We start from the raw sequence: 23,463 nt of genomic DNA on the forward strand, positions 1-23,463 counted from the left end.
GGGCACTCCCCTTGGCAACTGCCAAGCTTGGGGGAGTGCCCGGGTATCGTATCACCATCACAACTTTTATTTTCACCGTTTTTTTAGTTCAATCCTTTTGATAATATCTTGATCTAGTAGAATAAAGTTTTAGTATGATCTAGTTGTGAGTTTTGCCTTATGATCCTTCTATGTAATCGAGTCCGCGAGCTATATATAATAAAGATTAGTGTTGAGTCAAGGGCTTGATTATTTTACTATGATCTTGAGGAAATTAAATAAAATAAAAGAGAAAGAATAAAAAGAAATAAAGAGATCATATGGATCTTATGGAGATTAATGAGCTGACATATAAAGAGTATGATGAATAAAAGTTGTTGAGAGTTGACAAACATAGTTTTGGTCATCGTTGCAATTAATAGAAAGTAATAAAGAAAGAGAGGTTCACATATAAATATACTATCTTGGACATCTTTTATGATTGTAAGCACTCATTAAAGTATGATATGCTAAAGAGTTGACGTTGGACAAGGAAGACAATGTAATGGGTTATGTTTTCTTTCATCTGAGATAAATTATATTGTCATGGATCATCCAACATGTTGAGCTTGCCTTTCCCTCTCATGCTAGCCAATTTCTTTGCACCAAGTAGAGATACTACTTGTGCTTCCAAATATCCCTAAACCCGTTTTTGCCATGAGAGTCCACCATGCCTACCTATGGATTGAGTAAGATCCTTCAAGTAAGTTGTCATCGGTGCAAGCAATAAAAATTGCTCTCTAAATGTGTATGACTTGTTAGTGTGGAGAAAATAAGCTTTATACAATCTTGTGATGTGGAAGAAATAAAACTGACGGACTGCATAATAAAGGTCCATATCACAAGTGGCAATATGAAGTGACATTCTTTCGCATTAAGATTTTGTGCATCCAACCATAAAAGCGCATGGCAACCTCTGCCTCCCTCTGCAAAGGGCCTATCTTTTACTTTTATCTTCTACCTTACATAAGAGTCATGGTGATCTTCACCTTTCCTTTTTACATTTTATCCTTTGGCAAGCACAATGTGTTGGAAAGATCCTGATATATATAGCTAATTGGATGTGAGTCTTCATGAACTATTATTGTTGACATTACCCTTGAGGTAAAACGTTGGGAGGCAAAACTATAAGCCCCTATCTTTCTCTGTGTCCGATTAAAACTTCATAGCCATAAATATTGCGTGAGTGTAAGCAATTGTGAAACACTGAAAGATGGTTGAGTATGTGGACTTGCTGAAAAGCTCTTATATTGACTCTTTCCTAGTTATGATAAATTGCAATTGCCTCAATGACTAAGATTAGAGTTTGTTGGTTCTCAATGAAGTTTATGATTCATACTTGAAATTGTGATTGAATTGTTACTTTAGCATAAGAGATCATATGACTATATATATATATATATATATGTGTGTGTGTGTGTGTGTGTGTGTGTGTGTGTTGCTGCTCTAAGAATGATCATGATGCCCTCATGTTCGTATTTTATTTGTATCGACACCTCTATCTGTAAACATGTGGACATATTTTCGATTTCGGCTTTCGCTTGAGAACAAGCGAGGTATAAGCTTGGGGGAGTTGTTACGTCCATTTTGCATCATGCTTTTATATCGATATTTATTGCATTATGGGTTGTTATTACACATTATGTCACAATACTTATGCCTATTCTCTCTTATTTTACAAGGTTTACATAAAGAGGGAGAATGCCGGCAGCTGGAATTCTGGGCTGGAAAAGGAGCAAATATTAGAGACCTATTTTGCACAGCTTCAAAAGTCTTGAAAATTCACGGAAGTTATTTCTAGAATATATATAAAATACTAAGCACAAGAAGTACCGAGGAGGGCCACCCACCAGCCACGAGGGGGGCGCCCTACCCCCCTGGCTACCCCCTGCCTCGTGGGCCCCCTGGTGGCCCTCCGATGCCCATCTTCTGCTATATGGAGTCTTTTGTCGAGGAAAAAATCATAAGCAAGCTTACGGGAAGAAACTCCGCCGCCACGAGGCGGAACCTTGGCGGAACCAATCTAGGGCTCCAGCGGAGCTGTTCTGCCGGGGAAACTTCCCTCCGGGAGGGGAAATCATCGCCATCGTCATCACCAACGATCCTCTCATCGGGAGGGGGTCAATCTCCATCAACATCTTCACCAGCACCATCTCATCTCATACCCTAGTTCATCTCTTATATCCAATCTTTGTATCCAAACCTCAGATTGGTACATGTGGGTTGCTAGTAGTGTTGATTACTCCTTGTAGTTGATGCTAGTTGGTTTAATTGGTGGAAGATCATATGTTCAGATCCATTATGCATATTAATACCCCTCTGATTATGAACATGAATATGCTTTGTGAGTAGTTACGTTTGTTCCTGAAGACATTGGAGAAGTCTTACTATTAGTAGTCATGTGAATTTGGTATTCGTTCGATATTTTGATGAGATGTATGTTGTCATTGAAGGAAATATGCCCTAGAGGCAATAATAAAGTTATTATTTATTTCCTTATATCATGATAAATGTTTATTATTCATGCTAGAATTGTATTAACCAGAAACATAATACATGTGTGAATACATAGACAAACAAAGTGTCACTAGTATGCCTCTACTGGACTAGCTCGTTAATCGAAGATGGTTATGTTTCCTAACCATGAACAAAAGAGTTGTTATTTGATTAACGGGATCACATCATTAGAAGAATGATGTGATTGACATGACCCATTCCATTAGCTTAGCACCCGATCGTTTACTATGTTGCTATTGCTTTCTTCATGACTTATACATGTTCCTATGACTATGAGATTATGCAACTCCCGTTTGCTGGAGGAACACTTTGTGTGCTACCAAACGTCACAACGTAACTGGGTGATTGTAAAGGAGCTCTACAAGTGTCTCCAAAGGAACATGTTGGGTTGGCGTATTTCGAGATTAGGATTTGTCACTCCGATTGTCGGAGAGGTATCTCTGGGCCCTCTCGGTAATGCACATCACATAAGCCTTGCAAGCATTGCAACTAATGAGTTAGTTGTGAGATGATGTATTACGGAACGAGTAAAGAGACTTGCCAGTAACGAGATTGAACTAGGTATCAAGATACCGACGATCGAATCTCGGGCAAGTAACATACCGATGACAAAGGGAACACCGTATGTTGTTATGCGGTCTGACCGATAAAGATCTTCGTAGAATATGTGGGAGCCAATATGAGCATCCAGGTTCCGCTATTGGTTATTGACCAGAGACATGTCTCGGTCATGTCTACATTGTTCTCGAACCCGTAGGGTCCGCACGCTTAAGGTTTCGATGATAGTTATATCATGAGTTTATAAGTTTTGATGTACCGAAAGAGTTCGGAGTCCCGGATTAGATCGGGGACATGACGAGGAGTCTCGAAATGGTCGAGACGTAAGATCGATATATTGGACGACTATATTCGGACATCGGAAAGGTTCCGAGTGATTCGGGTATTTTCGGAGGTACCGGGGAGTTACGGGAATACGAGGAAGAAGAAATGGGCCTTAATGGGCCTTAGTGGGAAGGACTAGGAGGTGGCGCGCGCCCCTCCCAAGCCCAGTCCGAATTGGACAAGGGGTTTGGGGCGCGGCCCCTCTCTCCCTTCCTTCCCCTCTTCCCCCCTTTCCCCCCTTCTCCTAGTTGGACTAGGAAAGGAGGAAACCTACTCCAACTAGGAGTAGGAATCCTACTCTCCTGGCGCGCCCCTCCTAGGGCCGGCCTCCTTCCCCCTTGCTCCTTTATATACGGGGGCAGGGGGGCACCTCTATACACACAAGTTGATCTTCATGATCGTTCTCTTAGCCGTGTGCGGTGCCCCCCTCCACCATAATCCTCGATAATATTGTAGCGGTGCTTAGGCGAAGCCCTGCGACAGTAGAATGTCAAGATCGTCACCACGCCGTCATGCTGACGGAACTCTTCCCCGATACTTTGCTGGATCGGAGTCCGGGGATCGTCATCGAGCTGAATGTGTGCTAGAACTCGGAGGTGTCGTAGTTTCGGTGCTTGATCGATCAATCGTGAAGACGTACGACTACATCAACCGTGTTGTCATAACGCTTCCGCTTAATGGTCTACGAGGGTACATGGACAACACTGTCCCCTCTCATTGCTATGCATCACCATGATCTTGCGTGTGCGTAGGAAAATTTTGAAATTACTATGTTCCCCAACACTGGCATCCGAGCCAGGTTTATGCGTAGATGTTATATGCATGAGTAGAACACAAGTGAGTTGTGGGCGATACAAGTCATACTGCTTACCAGCATGTCATACTTTGGTTCGGCGGTATTGTTGGATGAAGCGGCCCAGACCGACATTACGCGTACGCTTACGCGAGACTGGTTTTTACCGACGTGCTTTGCACACAGGTGGCTGGCGGGTGTCAGTTTCTCCAACTTTAGTTGAACCGAGTGTGGCTACGCCTGGTCCTTGCGAAGGTTAAAACAACACCAACTTGACAAATTATAGTTGTGGTTTTGATGCGTAGGTAAGATTGGTTCTTGCTTAAGCCCGTAGCAGCCACGTAAAACTTGCAACAAACAAAGTAGAGGACGTCTAACTTGTTTTTGCATGGCATGTTGTGATGTGATATGGTCAAGACATGATGCTAAATTTTATTGTATGAGATGATCATGTTTTGTAACCAAGTTATCGACAAACTGGCAGGAGCCATATGGTTGTCGCTTTATTGTATGCAATGCAATTGCGCTGTAATGCTTTACTTTATCACTAAGCGGTAGCGATAGTCGTGGAAGCATAAGATTGGCGAGACGACAACGATGCTACGATGATGATCAAGGTGTCGTGCCGGTGACGATGGTGATCATGACGGTGCTTCGAAGATGGAGATCACAAGCACAAGATGATGATGGCCATATCATATCACTTATATTGATTGCATGTGATGTTTATCTTTTATGCATCTTATCTTGCTTTGATTGACGGTAGCATTTTAAGATGATCTCTCACTAATTATCAAGAAGTGTTCTCCCTGAGTATGCACCGTTGTGAAAGTTCTTCGTGCTGAGACATCACGTGATGATCGGGTGTGATAGGCTCGACGTTCAAATACAACGGGTGCAAAACAGTTGCACACGCTGAATACTCAGGTTATACTTGACGAGCCAAGCATATACATATATGGCCTCGGAACACGGAGACCGAAAGGTCGAGCATGAATCATATAGTAGATATGATCAACATAGTGATGTTCACCACTGAAACTACTCCATCTCACGTGATGATCGGACATGGTTTAGTTGATTTGGATCACGTGATCACTTAGAGGATTAGAGGGATGTCTATCTAAGTGGGAGTTCTTAAGTAACATGATTAATTCAACTTTAATTTATCATGAACTTAGTCCTGGTAGTATTAGTATATCTATGTTGTAGATCAATAGCTCGCGTTGTTGCTTTCATATGTTTATTTTGATATGTTCCTAGAGAAAATTGTGTTGAAAGATGTTAGTAGCAATGATGCGGATTGGATCCATGATCTGAGGTTTATCCTCATTGCTGCACAGAAGAATTATGTCCTTGATGCACCGCTAGGTGACAGACCTATTGCAGGAGCAGATGTAGATGTTATGAACGTTTGGCTAGCTCAATATGATGACTACTTGATAGTTTAGTGCACCATGCTTAATGGCTTAGAATTGGTACTTCAAAGACGTTTTGAACGTCATGGACCATATGAGATGTTCCAGGAGTTGAAGTTAATATTTCAAGCAAATACCCGAGTTGAGAGATATGAAGTCTCCAACAAGTTCTATAGCTAAAAGATGGAGGAGAATCGCTCAGCTAGTGAGCATGTGCTCAGATTGTCTGGGTACTACAATTGCTTGAATCAAGTGGGAGTTAATCTTCCAGATAAAATAGTGATTGACAAAATTCTCTAGTCACCATCACCAAGTTAGTAGAACTTTGTGATGAACTATGATATGCAAGGGATAACGGAAACGATTCCCAAGCTCTTCGTAATGCTGAAATTGACGAAGGTAGAAATCGAGAAAAACATCAAGTGTTGATGGTAGACAAGACCACTATTTCAAGAAAAGGGCAGAGGGAAGAAGGGGAACTTCAAGAAGAACAGCAAGCAAGTTGCTGCTCAAGTGAAGAAGCCCAAGTCTGGTCCTAAGCCTGAGACTAAGTGCTTCTACTGCAAAGGGACTGGTCACTGGAAGCGGAACTACCCCAAGTGATTGGCGGATAAGAAGGATGGCAAAGTGAACATAAGTATATTTGATATACATGTTATTGATGTGTACTTTACTAGTGTTTATAGCAACCCCTCAGTATTTGATACTAGTTCAGTTGCTAAGATTAGTAACTCGAAACGGGAGTTGCAGAATAAACAGAGACTAGTTAAGGGTGAAGTGACGATGTGTGTTGGAAGTGGTTCCAAGATTGATATGATCATCATCGCACACTCCCTATACTTTCGGGATTAATGTTGAACCTAAATAAGTGTTATTGGTGTTTGCGTTGAGCATGAATATGATTTGATCATGTTTCGGGATTCATTTAAGTAAGAGAATAAATTGTTGTTCTGTTTACATGAATAAAACCTTATATGGTTACACACCCAATGAAAATAGTTCATTGGATCTCGATCGTAGTGATACACATATTCATAATATTGAAACCAAAAGATGCAAAGTTAATAATGATAGTGCAACTTATTTGTGGCATTGCCGTTTAGGTCATATTGGTGTAAAGCACATGAAGAAACTCCATGCTGATGGGATTTTGGAATCACTTGATTATGAATCACTTGGTGCTTGCGAACCATGCCTTATGGGCAAGATGACTAAAGACTCCATTCTCCGGAACAATGGAGCGAGCAACAGACTTATTGGAAATAATACATACTGATGTATGCGATCCGATGAGTGTTGAAGCTCGTGGCGGGTATCGTTATTTTCTGAGCTTCACATATGATTTGAGCAGATATGGGTATATCTACTTGATGAAACATAAGTCTGAAACATTTGAAAAGTTCAAAGAATTTCAAAGTGAAGTGGAAAATCATCGTAAAAAGAAAAATATGGTTTCTACGATCTGATCGCAGAGACAAATATTTGAGTTACGAATTTGGTCTTCAATTAAAACTATGTGGAATAGTTTCACAAATTCGTGCCACCTGGAACACCACAGCATAATGGTGTGTCCGAATGTCATAACCGTACTTTATTGGATATAGTGCAATCTATGATGTTTCTTACAGATTTACTAACATCGTTTTGGGGTTATACATTAAAGACAGCTGCATTCACGTTTAAAAGGGCACCATCTAAGTCCGTTGAGACGACACAATCTGAACTGTGGTTTGGCAAAAAACCAAATTTGTCGTTTCTTAAAGTTTGGGGTTGTGATGCTTATATGAAAAAGTTTCATCCTGATAAGCTCAAACCCAAATCGGAGAAATATGTCTTCATAGGATACCCAAAGGAGACTGTTGGGTACACCTTCTATCACAGATCCAAAGGCAAGTTATTCATTGCTGAGAATGGATCCTTTCTAGAGAAGGAGTTTCTCTCGAAAGAAGTGAGTGGGAGGAAAGTAGAACTTGATGAGGTAACTGTACCTGCTCCCTTATTGGGAAGTAGTTCATCACAGAAATCTGTTCCCGTGACTACTAGACCGATTAGTGAGGAAGCTAATGACGATGATCATGTAACTTCAGATCAAGTTACTACCGAACCTCGTAGGTAAACCAGAGTGAGATCCACACCAGAGTGGTACGGTAATCCAGTTCTGGAGGTCATGTTACTTGACCATGACGAGCCTACGAACTATGAGGAAGGGATGATGAGCCCAGATTCCGCGAAATGGCTTGAGGCCATGAAATCTGAGATAAGATCCATGTATGAGAACAAAGTATGGACTTTGATTGACTTGCTCAATGATCAGCGAGCCATTGAGATTAAATGGATCTTCAAGAGGAAGACAAACGCTGATAGTAGTGTTACTATCTACAAAGCTAGAATTGTCGCAAAAAGGTTTTCGACAAGTTCAAGGTGTTGACGACGATGAGAGTTTCTCACTCGTATCTATGCTTAAGTCTGTCCGAATCATGTTAGCAATTGCCGCATTTTATGAAATCCGGCAAATGGATAAACAAAACTGCATTCCTTAATGGATTTATTAAAGAAGAGTTGTATATGATACAACCAGAAGGTTTTGTCAATCCTAAAGGTGCTAACAAAATGTGCAAGCTCCAGCGATCCATCTATGGACTGGTACAAGCATCTCGGAGTTGGAATATGCACTTTGATGAGATGATCAAATCATATAGTTTTATACAGACTTGCAGTGAAGCCTGTATTTACAAGAAAGTGAGTGGGAGCACTACAACATTTCTGATAAGTATATGTGAATGACATATTGTTGATCGGAAATAATGTAGAATTATTTCAAAGAAAGACCTCGGTGAAGCTGCTTACATATTAAGCATCAAGATCTATAGAGATAGATCAAGACGCTTGATAAGTTTTTTCAATGAGTACATACCTTGACAATATTTTGAAGTAGTTCAAAAATAGAACAGTCAAAAAAAGAGTTCTTGGCTGTGTTACAAGGTGTGAAATTGAGTAAGACTCAAAGCCCGACCACGGCAGAAGATAGAAAGAGAATGAAAGTCATTCCCTGTGCCTCAGCCATAGGTTCTATAAAGTATGCCATGTTGTGTACCAGATCTATTGTATACCCTACACTGTGTTAAGCAAGGGAGTACAATAGTGATCTAAGAGTAGATCACTGGACAACGGTCAAAATTATCCTTAGTGGAATAAGGAAATATTTCTCAATTATGGAGGTGACAAAAGGTTCGTCGTAAAAAGTTACGTCGATGCAAGTTTTGACACAGATCTGGATGACTCTAAGTCTCGATTTAGATACATATTGAAAGTGGGAGCAATTAGCTAGAGTAGCTCCGTGCAGAGCATTGTAGACATAGAATTCGCAAAATACTTACGGATCTGTATGTGACAGACCCGTTGACTAAAATTATCTCACAAGCAAAACATGATCACACCTTAGTATTCTTTGGGTGTTAATCACATAAACGATGTGAACTAGATTACTGACTCTAGTAAACCCTTTGGGTATAGGTCACATGACGATGTGAACTATGGGTGTTAATCACATGGTGATGTGAACTATTAGTGTTGAATCACATGGCGATGTGAACTAGATTATTGACTCTAGTGCAAGTGGGAGACTGAAGGAAATATGCCCTAGAGGCAATAATAAAGTTATTATTTATTTCCTTATATCATGATAAATGTTTATTATTCATGCTAGAATTGTATTAACCGGAAATATAATACATGTGTGAATACATAGACAAACAAAGTGTCACTAGTATGCCTCTACTTGACTAGCTCGTTAATCGAAGATGGTTATGTTTCCTAACCATGAACAAAAGAGTTGTTATTTGATTAACGGGATCACATCATTAGAAGAATGATGTGATTGACATGACCCATTCCCTTAGCTTAGCACCTGATCGTTTAGTATTTTGCTATTGCTTTCTTCATGACTTATACATGTTCCTATGACTATGAGATTATGCAACTCCCGTTTGTCGGAGGAACACTTTGTGTGCTACCAAACGTCACAACGTAACTGGGTGATTATAAAGGAGCTCTACAGGTGTCTCCAAAGGTACATATTGGGTTTGCGTATTTCGAGATTAGGATTTGTCACTCCGATTGTCGGAGAGGTATCTCTGGGCCATCTCGGTAATGCACATCACATAAGCCTTGCAAGCATTGCAACTAATGAGTTAGTTGTGAGATGATGTATTACAGAACGAGTAAAGAGACTTGCCAGTAACGAGATTGAACTAGGTATCAAGATACCAACGATCGAATCTCGGGCAAGTAACATACCGATGACAAAGGGAACACCGTATGTTGTTATGCGGTCTGACCGAGAAAGATCTTCGTAGAATATGTGGGAGCCAATATGAGCATCCAGGTTCCGCTATTGGTTATTGACCAGAGACATGTCTCGGTCATGTCTACATTGTTCTCGAACCCGTAGGGTCCGCACGCTTAAGGTTTCGATGATAGTTATATTATGAGTTTATAAGTTTTGATGTACCGAAGGAGTTTGGAGTCCCGGATGAGATCAGGGACATGACGAGGAGTCTCAAAATGGTCGAGACGTAAATATCGATATATTGGACGACTATATTCAGACATCGGAAAGGTTCCGAGTGATTCGGGTATTTTCGGAGGTACCGGGGAGTTACGGGAATACGAGGAAGAAGCAATGGGCCTTAATGGGCCTTAGTGGGAAGGACCAGGAGGTGGCGCGCGCCCCTCCCAAGCCCAGTCCGAATTGGACAAGGGGTTTGGGGCGCGGCCCCTCTCTCCCTTCCTTCCCCTCTTCCCCCCTTTCCCCCCTTCTCCTAGTTGGACTAGGAAAGGAGGAAACCTACTCCAACTAGGAGTAGGAATCCTACTCCCCTGGCGCGCCCCTCCTAGGGCCGGCCTCCTTCCCCCTTGCTCCTTTATATACGGGGGCAGGGGGGCACCTCTAGACACACAAGTTGATCTTCATGATCGTTCTCTTGGCCGTGTGCGGTGCCCCCTCCATCATAATCCTCGATAATATTGTAGTGGTGCTTAGCGAAGCCCTGCGACAGTAGAACATCAAGATCGTCACCATGCCGTCGTGCTGACGGAACTCTTCCCCGATAATTTGCTGGATCGGAGTCCGGGGATCGTCATCGAGCTGAACGTGTGCTAGAACTCGGAGGTTCCGTAGTTTCGGTGCTTGATCGATCGGGTCGTGAAGACGTACGACTACATCAACCGCGTTGTCATAACGCTTCCGCTGTCGGTCTACGAGGGTACGTAGACAACACTCTCCCCTCTCGTTGCTATACATCACCATGATCTTGCGTGTGCGTAGGATTTTTTTGAAATTACTACGTTCCCCAACAGTCATCCCTCTAGTGGTGTCATGTGAACATCGACTACATGACACTTCACCATTGTTTGTGCCTAGAGGGAGGCATTGGGAAGTAATAAGTATATGATGGGTTGCTAGAGTGACAGAAGCTTAAACCCTAGTTTATGCGTTGCTTCGTAAGGGGCTGATTTGGATCCATATGTTTCATGCTATGGTTAGGTTTACCTTAATACTTCTGTTGTAGTTGCGGATGCTTGGAATGGGGGTTAATCATAAGTGGGATGTTTGTCCAGGTAAGGAAAGAACCCAAGCACCGGTCCACCCACATATCAAATTATCAAAGTACCGAACGCGAATCATATGATCGTGATGGAAACTAGCTTGACGATAATTCCCATGTGTCCTCGGGAGCGCTTTCCTTCATATAAGAGTTTGTCCAGGAATGTCCTTTGCTACAAAAAGGATTGGGCCATCTTGCTGCACCTTATTTACTTTTATTACTTGCTACTCGTTACAAATTACCTTATCACAAAACTATCTGTAACCGATAATTTCAGTGCTTGCAGAGAATACCTTACTGAAAACTGCTTATCATTTCCTTCTGCTTCTCGTTGGGTTTGACACTCTTACTTATCGAAAAGCTATGATAGATCCCCTACACTTGTGGGTCATCAGCATGCCACGCTCGCTACGGCCCAATGGGGCGACGCAGCGGCAGCGCGAGGGTCGGTGCTGACATGGAGACGGCCTGAAATGGACGTACTCGTGGCGGCGGTAGACCGCGGGCCGCGATACTACAGCCCAAAGGGGAGATGCAATGGCAACACGTGGGTCGATGCAGCCGCGGGGAGAACCAAGGGGCGGCGGCGCTTCGACCCGACGGGGCGACACCGCGGCAACCGGATGCTCAATCGGTGGAGAGGCGCGCTGAACTCAGGGACGATCTTCATGGGGCCTGCGAAGGCGCGCGCAACCGACGGGCCAGGTCGGTCGCACTGCGTAGCTGAGGCGGATCGCGGCGGCGGGCGGGTGATCAATCCGATCACGCGCGAGGTCGGGGACGCCGCTCGGTGGAGGCGGGGTGCAACGGAGTCCGAGATGAAGCCGGCGACGGTGGGCGGCAGGGAGGCTATGATTGGCCGCCACATGGCGTGAGGCCGCTGGGTCGGGGTGATGCAGGAGTCCCGGTCGGAGCAGGGCGGTGACGGTCAGCGTAGAACGGCGGGCCGACGAGCGAACATCGGCGGGGAAGGGCCGCCGCATGACGCGTGGCCGCCTGGGCGGGGCGACCGGCGGGCAGACACGCGAACGGCGCGCGAGGCCGCCGTGTCGGGGCGACCGGCGGGCAGACGCGCGGACGACACACGAGGCCACCAGGTCGATGAAGAAGCCGGCCGATCGCGTCGGTGTTGGAGCAGAGGCGTATGGGATCGATAGCGGCGGTGGGCGACGCAAACCGATCAAAAATAGATCGGAAAACCAAAAAGAAAAACACTGATCAAAAGGACCAGCGAGAGAGCGAAAAAACCCGAAGCAAAGGCTTGGGAAAAAGACTCTAGGGCATCCAGCCAACACGGCCGGCAAACGAACCCTAGGTACGGGCGGCACGGCCCCCAACGGCGGTCATGGAGGCCGACCGCCCCGGGGACGGCGCGCAAGTGCGGAAACGGCGGCGGCTAGGGTTTATGATCAACTTGCGATAGATACCATGTTAGAAGGGAAAGAGGGATTTGGTGAAATAGTTTGTTGTATTGCTTGAGCCTCGTGGGCATATATATAGGTGTACATGATCTACTTGGAGTACAAGGCAAGTCAGAATATTTCCTAGTCTAACCTATGTTTCCTAATACAATCACGTTACTCAACATGTAGAATGAATAGAAAGGGATTGGTGTAATCGATTGTTTATTGCTTGAGCCTTGTGGGCATAGTACAATGATCAACTTGAAGTACAAGACAGGCCAGAACAAATCCTAGTCTATCTCATATCCCCCCCGCCCCCACAGTCGTAACGGTCAATGGATCGCGGAAGTCGTGGTTGGAGTGGAAACCGGTGAGGTTGCCCAAAAATGTAGCACCCAAGATGCAATTTTATCTCGATCACGTGATGAATTCATGATTGGGGCAGAATCGCATTTCAGATGCATAGCAAGGTGGATATCATTACAACATACCATGTACTGAATAGATGAAAATACCAGATAAAAGCTTACACTCGGCACAAACTACAACATGAATACATCAATACATAGCAATCATCGCACAAAGGAGCAGAATCCGACTACGAATGAAATCAGACAAAAAACAAGAACGACATCCACCATGTTAGTCCCAGGCTCCCAACCAGGAACCTATCTCAAGATCGATGAAGAAGAACAAGCAAAAGAAGAACTTCAAAACAAGCAAGCATCGCTCTCATGTCAGATCATCGCATTACATGTACCTGCAACTGTTGTTGTAGTAATCTGTGAGCCATGAGGACTCAGCAATCTCATTACCATGGGTATCAAGACTAGCAAAGCTTAATGGGCATGGAATGCTTAAGTGGTGAGGTTACAACAAGCACTAAGCATTTGTATGGTGGCTAACTTACGAGTACAAGAGTAAGAAGAGTAAATTTCGCACAACAGATGTGAACTAGTAATGATCAAGAAGTGATCCTAACTGGTTAGTGTATTTTAATTGGATTTAGTATCAAGTTCTCTACAAGTGGATATTATAAATTTCTAAGTCGCCACATAACCGTGGGGATGGCTTTCGAAAAGATTTAACCCTATAGGGATGCTCCAAGTAGTCTATTATAAATTACCACACGCATCCGATGAAGCATCCTCACACCGTGATATCATGATGCTTACAATAAGGAATCCTGGTGGACAAGCCACTCATCAAAGGTAAAACTAAACCAAGAAGACCTCCCGACGTGTCGACGATCCCGATAGGAGTCACGTATCTCGTTCTCAGGACACGACGCGTACAAGTGCCAAATACCCCAAGTTGCCAAGGGGCGGCCCCGCACAGTGCTCTAATTTGGACCAACACTCATGAGGAGCACTGGGCCGGTTTGTTGTTTAATTTCCTTGGGGCCCGGAAAGTCCCTATGCAAGTTTTAGTTGTTATTAGGCAAAGTTAAAACCAAAGTTAGGCCTTGCTGGAAGAGTTTTATCCTAAGCGAATGATAGGGGGGTCCCTATAAAACCCCACACATGTTAGAAGCGCTCATCAAGGAACATAACACCGGTATGACAAAATTAAGACGGCATGAGTGGAACAAAACACCAGGCAAAAGATCGAGCCTTCCATCCATTACCAAGTATATAGATGCATTAAATAAATAAGAGATATTGTGATATCCCATGATATCCATGTCCTAACATGGAACAACCTGCAATTGCACCTACAACTAGCAACGCTATAAGATGGCTGAGCAAAGCGGTAACATAACCAATCCTACAACAAACCCGTCTCAAAATGTTGTCCCTTTCCGGTGATTTGCACATTCATTCAAAACATCTCTCTTCACATACAGGAGTATCCTGGTGTCACCTCCATGGATCCTATCAAGTACGCTCATGCAATCTGAATTTGATATGTTCACATCATGCAACGTCAACAAGAGTTAGTAATCCTCGGCAGGTATACTGCGGGGCGAGCGGTAGTACCTAACACCGGCTTTTCCATCAATGGATGTGTATGCTTCGCAAAAAAAAGTTATTCTCCATCTCTCCTGCCATAGCCCAACAATCATATAGCCTTGCAATCATGATGAAGCACTGTTTTTTTTGGCGTTTTCTTGTTATATCCATTCCTTCACTAGGCTGCCTACTAGAGTTGTTTATGATGTGCTACTCGGTTTTCATTTTATCAGGCTTCTTAGAGTGCACACACCCAAAGACCCTCTTGATCATTATTGCATCCTCTTTCTTTTGGTTGAATTTTGAAGAAGATATATGTGTCTCAAACCCCAACTTGAAGGCATAGTCGTTGTAGAATTTCTAAGCATCATCAAGTGTGTCAAACACCATACCAACATAGGGCGGCAGTGGCTGCGATGAAACACCTCCATCATCTGAATCATCTTGCATTGCATCATCAGCATGCAACAACCCTCTGAATCTTCACCACCACCAATAGAACTATTGTCTTGGACATAGCTCTCTTCCCCTTCAGGTCAAACTTCCCACAACAGAGTTTTTGTGCAATAGTCATTTTATCTCTCCATGGAATCAACAAATTTTTATCTTGTTTCAGAAAATCAGATACAAAAGATATCAAATCAACAGAAACTCTACATTTTATCTTCCTGCAGCATTGTTTTAGCCTACATTTGAGAGGAATTTAGTAACACTAGATTACTCACTGTGGTTTTTCCACGACAGCATACACAATCAAATCACACCAGAGGCATTTTTCATGTCGGTGATTTTTTTTCATCAATTACGTTGATCAACAACAATAATCAAAACATGGGGGAATGCAACTAAAAATAGATGAGGCTCATGTTTCAGAGATAAAACAAGTATACACCGGACCTACAGCAAAGAAAAAACAAAAAAACTTCAAGAAGACTGGAAAACCAAAGCAATTTAAAGAAAAAGGAAACCAAAGTAAACCGGCAGAAAAAAAACAAAGAAAATCAAAAAGAGAAAAAAAAACAAAGAAGACCGTACCCTTTTCTTTTTTTGAGGCAAAAGGACCATACCTACAGGAACCTACAGCACCTAGCGAAGGAACCTCATTACTGGGCCGGGCCGCTAGACGTATAAGAAATCGGTATGGGCGAAATAGCCTTGGCGCAGAAAAATAAAGCCTCGCAGAGTACGTGCGCAGATCCGGAGAACTCGCCGGCGGATGGATCTCCCAGAAGAGGTGCTCGCCGACATCCTCCGCCGCATCCCGCCGCGTCACCTCGCCGCATGCAGGCGCGTCTGTGCGGACTGGCGGGCCACCATCGACGCCCGCAGGCTGGTCCTCCCGCACCTCCTGCCGGGCGCGCCGCGCGGCGCCTTCATCAACGTGGCCGAGAGCTTGCGCGACACCTACTTCTTCGCGCGCGGCGGGCCCGCCGTCGGCTTCGACACCCGACTCGCCGATGCGCCGACCAGCTGGTGCACCTCCTTCGTGGACCACTGCAACGGGCTCCTCCTGTGCGAGGCCGATGAGGGCACGCGCTTCGTCTACAACCCGGCCACGCGGAGGTCAGCCGTGCTGCCGCCCGCGCCGAGCTCGGAGCCTTCGGGAGTCGCTTCCGGCGCGTACCTCGTGTTTGATCCCTTCGTGTCTCTCCACCACGAGGTGCTCGTGCTCCCCGAGTTGCCCGGCGAGCCCCAGCCCCCCGAACCTGCCGACTCGCCGCCGCCGCCGCCGTTCAACGTGGGGCGGCTCTTCTTCGCGGACGCTGAGTCGTTGCCGCCGCCTCAGATCGACACCGACGACGAAACGGGCGATGGGGAGGACTGGCTGTCCTGGTGCTCGGAAGACGAACCTCGGAAGCGTGCGAGACCCCGTCAGAGCGAGCACGTCGAGGCGAAGGACACCTTGGGGCTTATGGAGTGGCCGCCGTCGCCGTACGTGGCGCAAGTGTTCTCGTCCGAGACCGGAAGGTGGAGCGACAGGGCGTTCGTCTGGGAAGGCGGCGGCGCCGGGACGGTGGCCGACATGTGGTCGGATCCACTGTCACCCGGCTATGGAATGGGATTTGGTCATTGCCGGCCGCGCCGTCGCCACGCTGTCTACTGGCGGCAGTCGCTATATGTCCATTGCCGCGGCGGTTTCATCGTCAGGTACGTACATGAACCAATCATCATAGCAGCATCACATAGCCCACCTAGCTACTAGTAATAATTTGCTTGCTAAATTATCATCGCTGCAGGTTGTCGCTGCTGACGGGAAAGTATGTGGTGATCAAAACCCCAGGAGTTACCAAAGTCGCCGAGCATAGGTGGGCTACACCGTACCTGAGCAAGTCCCGGATGGGGGTTTACTACAGCATTGTCGACTGCCTAAAGTTCAAAGTATGGGTACTGACCGACGAATCACCGATGGCGACGCCGGTGTGGGAGATGGTGCATCACGCCGACCTCGAGCCCGCAATCAGGCAACTCATCGGCAAAAACCTTCAAAACGCAGAAAAATCATGGGTCCAGGAGGATCCTAGGATACTGGAATCGTCGATGGAGCAGGGAGATACCGCGAACGGGACTCTGACAACGACAATGATGATGGCGCCAATGTCGCCGAAGAAGAAGAAGAAGAAGAAGAAGAAGGCGTCGCCCTAGGCTGGTACATTGGTTGGTTGGATTTCTTGGGGTATCATCCTCGCAAGGAGATCGTCTTCTTGGGCCACCAGTACGAGCGTTGCGCTTATGCCTACTACCTGAGCACTTGCAAGCTTGAGTACCTTGGTTATCTTTGGTTGGCACCACGGGACCAGCGTTTCCCGGCTTGCGTGCAGGAGTCGCACGTGTATACCCCGTGCAGCATCGACCTGCTTTATGATGAGAATGGTGTCTCTGTTGATTTGAGTGAATGGGTTTCATAAGCTAGATAGCTAATGAAACAATATTAGTGTCTGTCTACCTTTTCTTTAAAGAAACAATATTAGTGAGATATGGAGTAGCATAGAAGGATTTGGAGAATAAAATAAATGAACTGTGAAACTCATCTGTAAATTTAGACCAGCATTTACAGTGTTGTAATTGCCAGGTGGAACCAGTGCTTTTACATGTACATGTACTTGCTGAAATTACTTTGCACAATAAGTTTACACTACTACTGTGCTACACACGTTTGCATTGAGACAGGGAAAAAAATATGGAACCAAAAGAAGTGTTTTTCGCTTGAGACAGTGAGGATACTAGAACTGCAGAAATCATACATGGAACCAAAAGAATGGCTTCTGTAGGGCATAGACCTCAGAACACAAAACAAGCGTGAGAACAAACGTGACACCTGTTGCTGAACCTGGACCAGCAGGGAAAGCATACTAAATGGCCATTTTGGCACTGGACAACACAAAACAAGCTGTGATCATGCAAGAGCTATCTAAAACTTTGCTTCTTATCAAACGCCTTCTCTAATTGTCGGTCATTTAAGAGACCAGACCAAATGCCAGCTTAAATATACACCAAAACATTTATAGATCACATGGCTTTAGCATTCTGGGCGGAATCTGGAGTTCATTGTGTTTGATAGCAAAGTATTGAAAAACTACAGTAACTTAGCATGTACGTAGGCACAAAATACCACAGTCTTGACATAAAAAAGAACTTTGAAGTATTGAGAATATTGTGGACCTGTTTGGCAAAAGCTTGTATGCGCCGTTTGAAGCAGTTGCAAACACGCTCATTGCAAGCTAGCTCGACGTTGCAAGCTGGTGAACGGACATGCACAAACTAGTACGAGCATGGAAAGTGCATCAATAAACTCGGATACATATGAACCCACTTAAAAAAACATATTTCTAAATGCTAAAATAATCTAAAAAAGTTTGCATTGGTACGTTTTCATGTTCTACGTGCGTGCATAAAGTTTCGCGGAAAAATAACTTTTTTATAGCCTGTGCAAAAAAAGATAAAAAAATTTGTCGTGGAACACTATTTAAAAGCACTGAAATTTGTCTTTTTTTGAAGGTAAAACAAAAAATCATTTTCTGACAAAACTTTATGCCGCGCACATACATTTGTGAACATGTATGCATGAAATTTTCTTTTGAATTTTTTAAAATTTAAAACATGCTTAAAATGCATTTTTTTTAAATAAATGCATATGCCGCTGGATTCAGGACGCGCCCACTCGTAGGAGTATGCACTTACTAAACGGCCACTCTGAAGTCTGAACACACCATACACAAACTCAATGTTACACTGATAAAACGAGTTGGCTGTCGAACTACCACATATGCCAGCAGGTGCAGCGAGGGCCTGATCAGTCCATCTCGACCTAGCAAGTCAAGCATACAAAGCAAAAGCGAAAAGAAATCCCCACACACCTTCGCTACATGAGGATCTCGCTGTGTAGGGAACGCAAATTAGGCATTGTACAATGGAAGGTGCTTAGAAAAATAAAACAGACTTTTCTTAAGCACCGATGTTTATTTGTACAGGGTAGATGCTTAACTAAGCGTCTCTTTTATAGAAATAGGCATCGGTGCTTCAGAAAAACCCAGCTTATTTTTTTAATCACCTCCCATTGTACAAGGCCTTAGAGTATCTTCAGCCGCGCCCCCAACAGGCTTTTATCAGGTGTTTTTTCCGCGTCGACGTCTAAAAATCGGTCCAGTCGCGTTTCCAGAACCCCGTTTTTTGCCGGTTTGGGTCGAAACTGGCGCCGGCGGCCCTAGGCCGAACCCGGTGATACGTCCATTTTGCATCATGATTTTATATCGATATTTATTGCATTATGGGCTGTTATTACACATTATGTCACAATACTTATGTCTATTTTCTCTTATTTTACAAGGTTTACATAAAGAGGGAGACTGCCGGCAGCTGGGATTCTGGGCTGGAAAATGAGCAAATATTAGAGACCTATTCTGCACAGTTCCAAAAGTCCTGAAACTCCACGGAAGACGTTTTCCAAATATATAAAAAATATTGAGAGCAAGAACTTCACTAGGGGCCCACACCCTGCCCACGAGGGTGGGGGGCGCGCCTGTCACAGCCCTAGAATTGTTTGAAGATAGTTGCATCAGTTAGCATCATGCATCCTGTTATTCCCAAGAAACTTGAAATGAGGAAATTGAAAGACTGAAAAATCATTTTAAAAGAAGGGCAAGAACCCTTTAAATTGCATTCATTGTTTCCAAAATGACTTCATAAATGTTTGATAATTTTGGCAAGGCTTTAAGACCAAACCAAAAATAGTGAATATTTTTGAAGGAATTATTTTGGGACTTTGAAATTAAATCAATAGGTATTTGAGTTTTGGATTCTATTCATTTTTTATAGAATATAATTCAAAAGGCGCTGGAATTATTTATGTGCCTCTGGAAAAGTCCATAATGGCAACATAAAAACATTCAGAAGGTTTTTCCCTATTTTGAATTCATTTTGAATTTTGAATCAGTGGCAAAATAAATAAATAAAAACAAAACAAAACAGAAATAAAACAGAGCAGAGGCCTACCTAGAGCCCACTCACCTGTGACCTAGCACTGTTGCTGGCGGCCCAGCCCACCAGGCAACATGCCAGTCATCCCCTTCCTCCCGCCAGTGTGCACTGTGTGTGGCGCACGCACAGGAGGCGAGGGCCACCTCCTGCTTGCCACCTCCCGAGCGTTCCCGTGCCCATCCGCGTTGCTTGGGAGATGCCCCGCACCCCCCTCTGCCTTTCCCCTCACCCTGGAACCCTCTCCATCTCCTCTAGCCCCCTCCCCGAGCACACCCGAGAGCGCTTCGCCGTCGCCGTGCTTCACCCGCGTGGCCATCGCCCCCCTTTCGCTGCGCCGCCGTGTCCGGAATCTCCGCCGACGAGCACCACGCCTCCATGCAGAAGGAAACAAGCCGGAGAGCTCCATTTTGCCGCCATCTAGTCGTCTTCAACCTTGGCACCCGTCGGACGCCGCTCATCGATTCGCGTGCTAGAGGTCATCCCCGAGCCCGCTGAACCGCTCTCCGACCTCACTGTGAGCACCTCTGTTGATTCCCCCTAACCTCGTGGCCCTTTGCTTGCTGTACCCGTCGTTTCACGACGCCCGTAGCTCACCGCCGCATGTGCTCGTCGCCGGCATCCTCCGGTGACCATTTGGTCACGCCAAGGTGCCCGCTAGCCTCTCTAGGGCCCGCAGGCTACTTCGGGCATGCTAACCCGCCCGAGCACCCGCTCTAGGGCCGTCGCCGCACCTGACCGAGCTTCGGTCGCCGCCGCCGACATCGCTGCCGTCTTTGCAGACCACCCCAGCACCTCCCACCACCACCACCCGACAGGCCGCACCACCAGCTCGCCGTAGCCGCAAACCACGCGCGAAACGGTGCTCTGTAGCGCCATCCCGAGCAACGCCGGTGAGCCACCACCGCGGGATTTGGTCACCGGCGGCAAAACGCCGTTCCCTGACGTGGCACTAGCTCAATTAGCGCCTAATTAACCCTCCTCTCACTCACAGCGGGCCCCAGGCCTGGTCAAACCCCAGTCAGCACTGGGTTTGACCGGGATTAGCCCTGTGTCGCTGAAGTGTGGCCCCCACACGTCAGGTTTGACCTGGGTCAACCCGGTTGACTGCTGACGCAGGCATGACGCAGTGCTGACGCAATTAATGATTTTCTGGTTTTAAAAATAATCAGGAAATTCCAGAAAATAGTATAAACTTCTAAAAATCATAGAAATTCAACCGTAACTCCAAATGAAATAATTTATATATGAAAAATGATCAGAAAAATCGAATCTATCCATATGTACCATTTGCATGCATGTTTGAACAAACTAAGGTTGTTGTGGCCTTGTTTGGTTCGGCTGTGGATTTCTAAAAGAAGCTGTGAAAAATCTGCTGTGGGAAAACAACTGTGGAAAATCTGATGTCAAAAAGATGTAGGTCATTTGGCAAACCAGCTGATACAGCTTTTTCAGATTTTGGCCCGTAGCGGAATCAGATTTTGGAAAGCACGTCCTGGTCTGCTTCCACTTTTGGTTCAGATTTTGGCAGCGGATTTCTGAAATCGGATTTTGCTGGGTTCGCCCTTTGGTTCAGATTCTGCTGCGCGGCAGCGGAATCCGTCGATAAAAGCTGAACCAAACAGGGCCTGTGTATGGCAATTTGCATAATTGGCATTTAAATAAGCACATATGGAGTTTGAATTTGAACCCTTGGTTCAAACCAACTTCATTTAATCTAGTTTCTAGTTGCATTAGCTCAAACCACAACATATTGCCGTGTCATGATCATGCATCATATTGTTGCATTGCATTGATTGTGTTCTTCCTTGTTTGCCGGTATTTATCCCCTCTCAATAGACGAAGTTTTGACGATGAGTTCGATGACACCGATGAAGAGCTATATTATCTTCAGAAGTGCCAGGCAAGCAAAACCCCCTTGTTCATTCCGATACAATCCCACTCTCTCCCTCCTGCTCTCTTTTACTGCATTAGGACAACAACGATTCAACTGTTACATGCTGCGGTAGTTGAACCCCTTTCCTCTGCATGACCTGTCATTGCCACAGTAAATAGATGAAACCCACTAGCATGAGTAGGAGTTGTTTGAGCCCTGATGTGCCTACTCATTCATGCTTGTTTTTCATGCCTGCTATTGCTTAGAGTTGTGTCAGGTCTGATTCATCGGGGAAGAATTGGAAAGTTGTGAACATGTCCTACTGTGTGTGAGCTAAGTGTGTTGAACACGATTTGGTAAAGGTATCGATGAGAGGCCATGTAGGAGTACATGGTGCGTTATTTCATTGGAACCGTCCTTAAGCACCGAGATCTGTATGTGTGATTTAAGAACCAGCTACTACCACACATTGGGCCCGAAACCAATGGACCCTCTCGGCTTCTTAACCACCCTAGTCCTCTGTCCAGGAGTTGCAACTAGTTTCTGGTGTTTATAGGATATGTGTTGGAGACCGTGCAAAGCACTGACCCTAGGGGTGGGCTATGATGCGGTAGATACACCATGGCACGGTGTACCGAGTCGCCCGGTTGGTGTCTCGGGAACCCTGTACACATCGTTCGGGGCCGTATGTGGAAACCTCGGTCGGACTCCCTGCGGATGGAACCTGGATAGGCGATAAACCTGGACTAGAGACTTGAGTGTTTAGATAGGCCGTGGCCGACACCCTCGTTGGGCTTCCGCTTGAAGGTTGCCGAGTACATGTCGTGTAAACAGCGGTAAGTGGTGAGAGCGTGTGTGAAGAAGTACACCCCTGCAGGGTTAACATCATCTATTCGAATAGCCGCGTCCGCGGTAAATGACTGCTTGGTTGCCTATACAGTTCATAGACAAGTGAAAGTGGATACTCTAAAGTGCGCAAGATAAGCGTGAGTGCTATGGATGGCGTTCTCATAGGGAGACGGGAGCGGATCCATAGTGGTGTATTGATATGGTGAATATGTGGACTCGTGTGCGCCACCTCAAAAGAGTTACTTACAGACGTAGTTTAAGATAGCCATCGAGTCAAAGCTGGCTTGCTGCAGTTAAACTCCACTACCCCTTTGTTGATACCGATGCATATGTAGTTAGTTCTGATGTAAGTCTTGCTGGGTACATTTGTACTCACGTTTGCTTAATTTATGTTTTGCAGAGAGACTTCAGTCTCGCTAGTAGTTCCACGTGGACTTCGACGTTTAGCTTGTTACCTCAGCTACGATCTTGTGCCCTCGGCAGGATCTGGTAGATAGTCAGGCTTCTCAGCCCTTTTCATTTGTAGATGTCTGTACTCAGACATGTTAAGCTTCCGCATGTGCTTTGTCTGGTATGCTTTGAATGTTGGGTCATGAGACCATGTTTGTAATATCTTGGCTCCTCAGATCCTAATGAATAAATACTCTGAGTCGTAGAGTCTTGTTGTGATGACATGT

The sequence above is a fragment of the Triticum dicoccoides genome, chromosome 4A (assembly GCF_002162155.2).
Source record: "Triticum dicoccoides isolate Atlit2015 ecotype Zavitan chromosome 4A, WEW_v2.0, whole genome shotgun sequence".
Lineage (NCBI taxonomy): Eukaryota > Viridiplantae > Streptophyta > Magnoliopsida > Poales > Poaceae > Triticum > Triticum dicoccoides.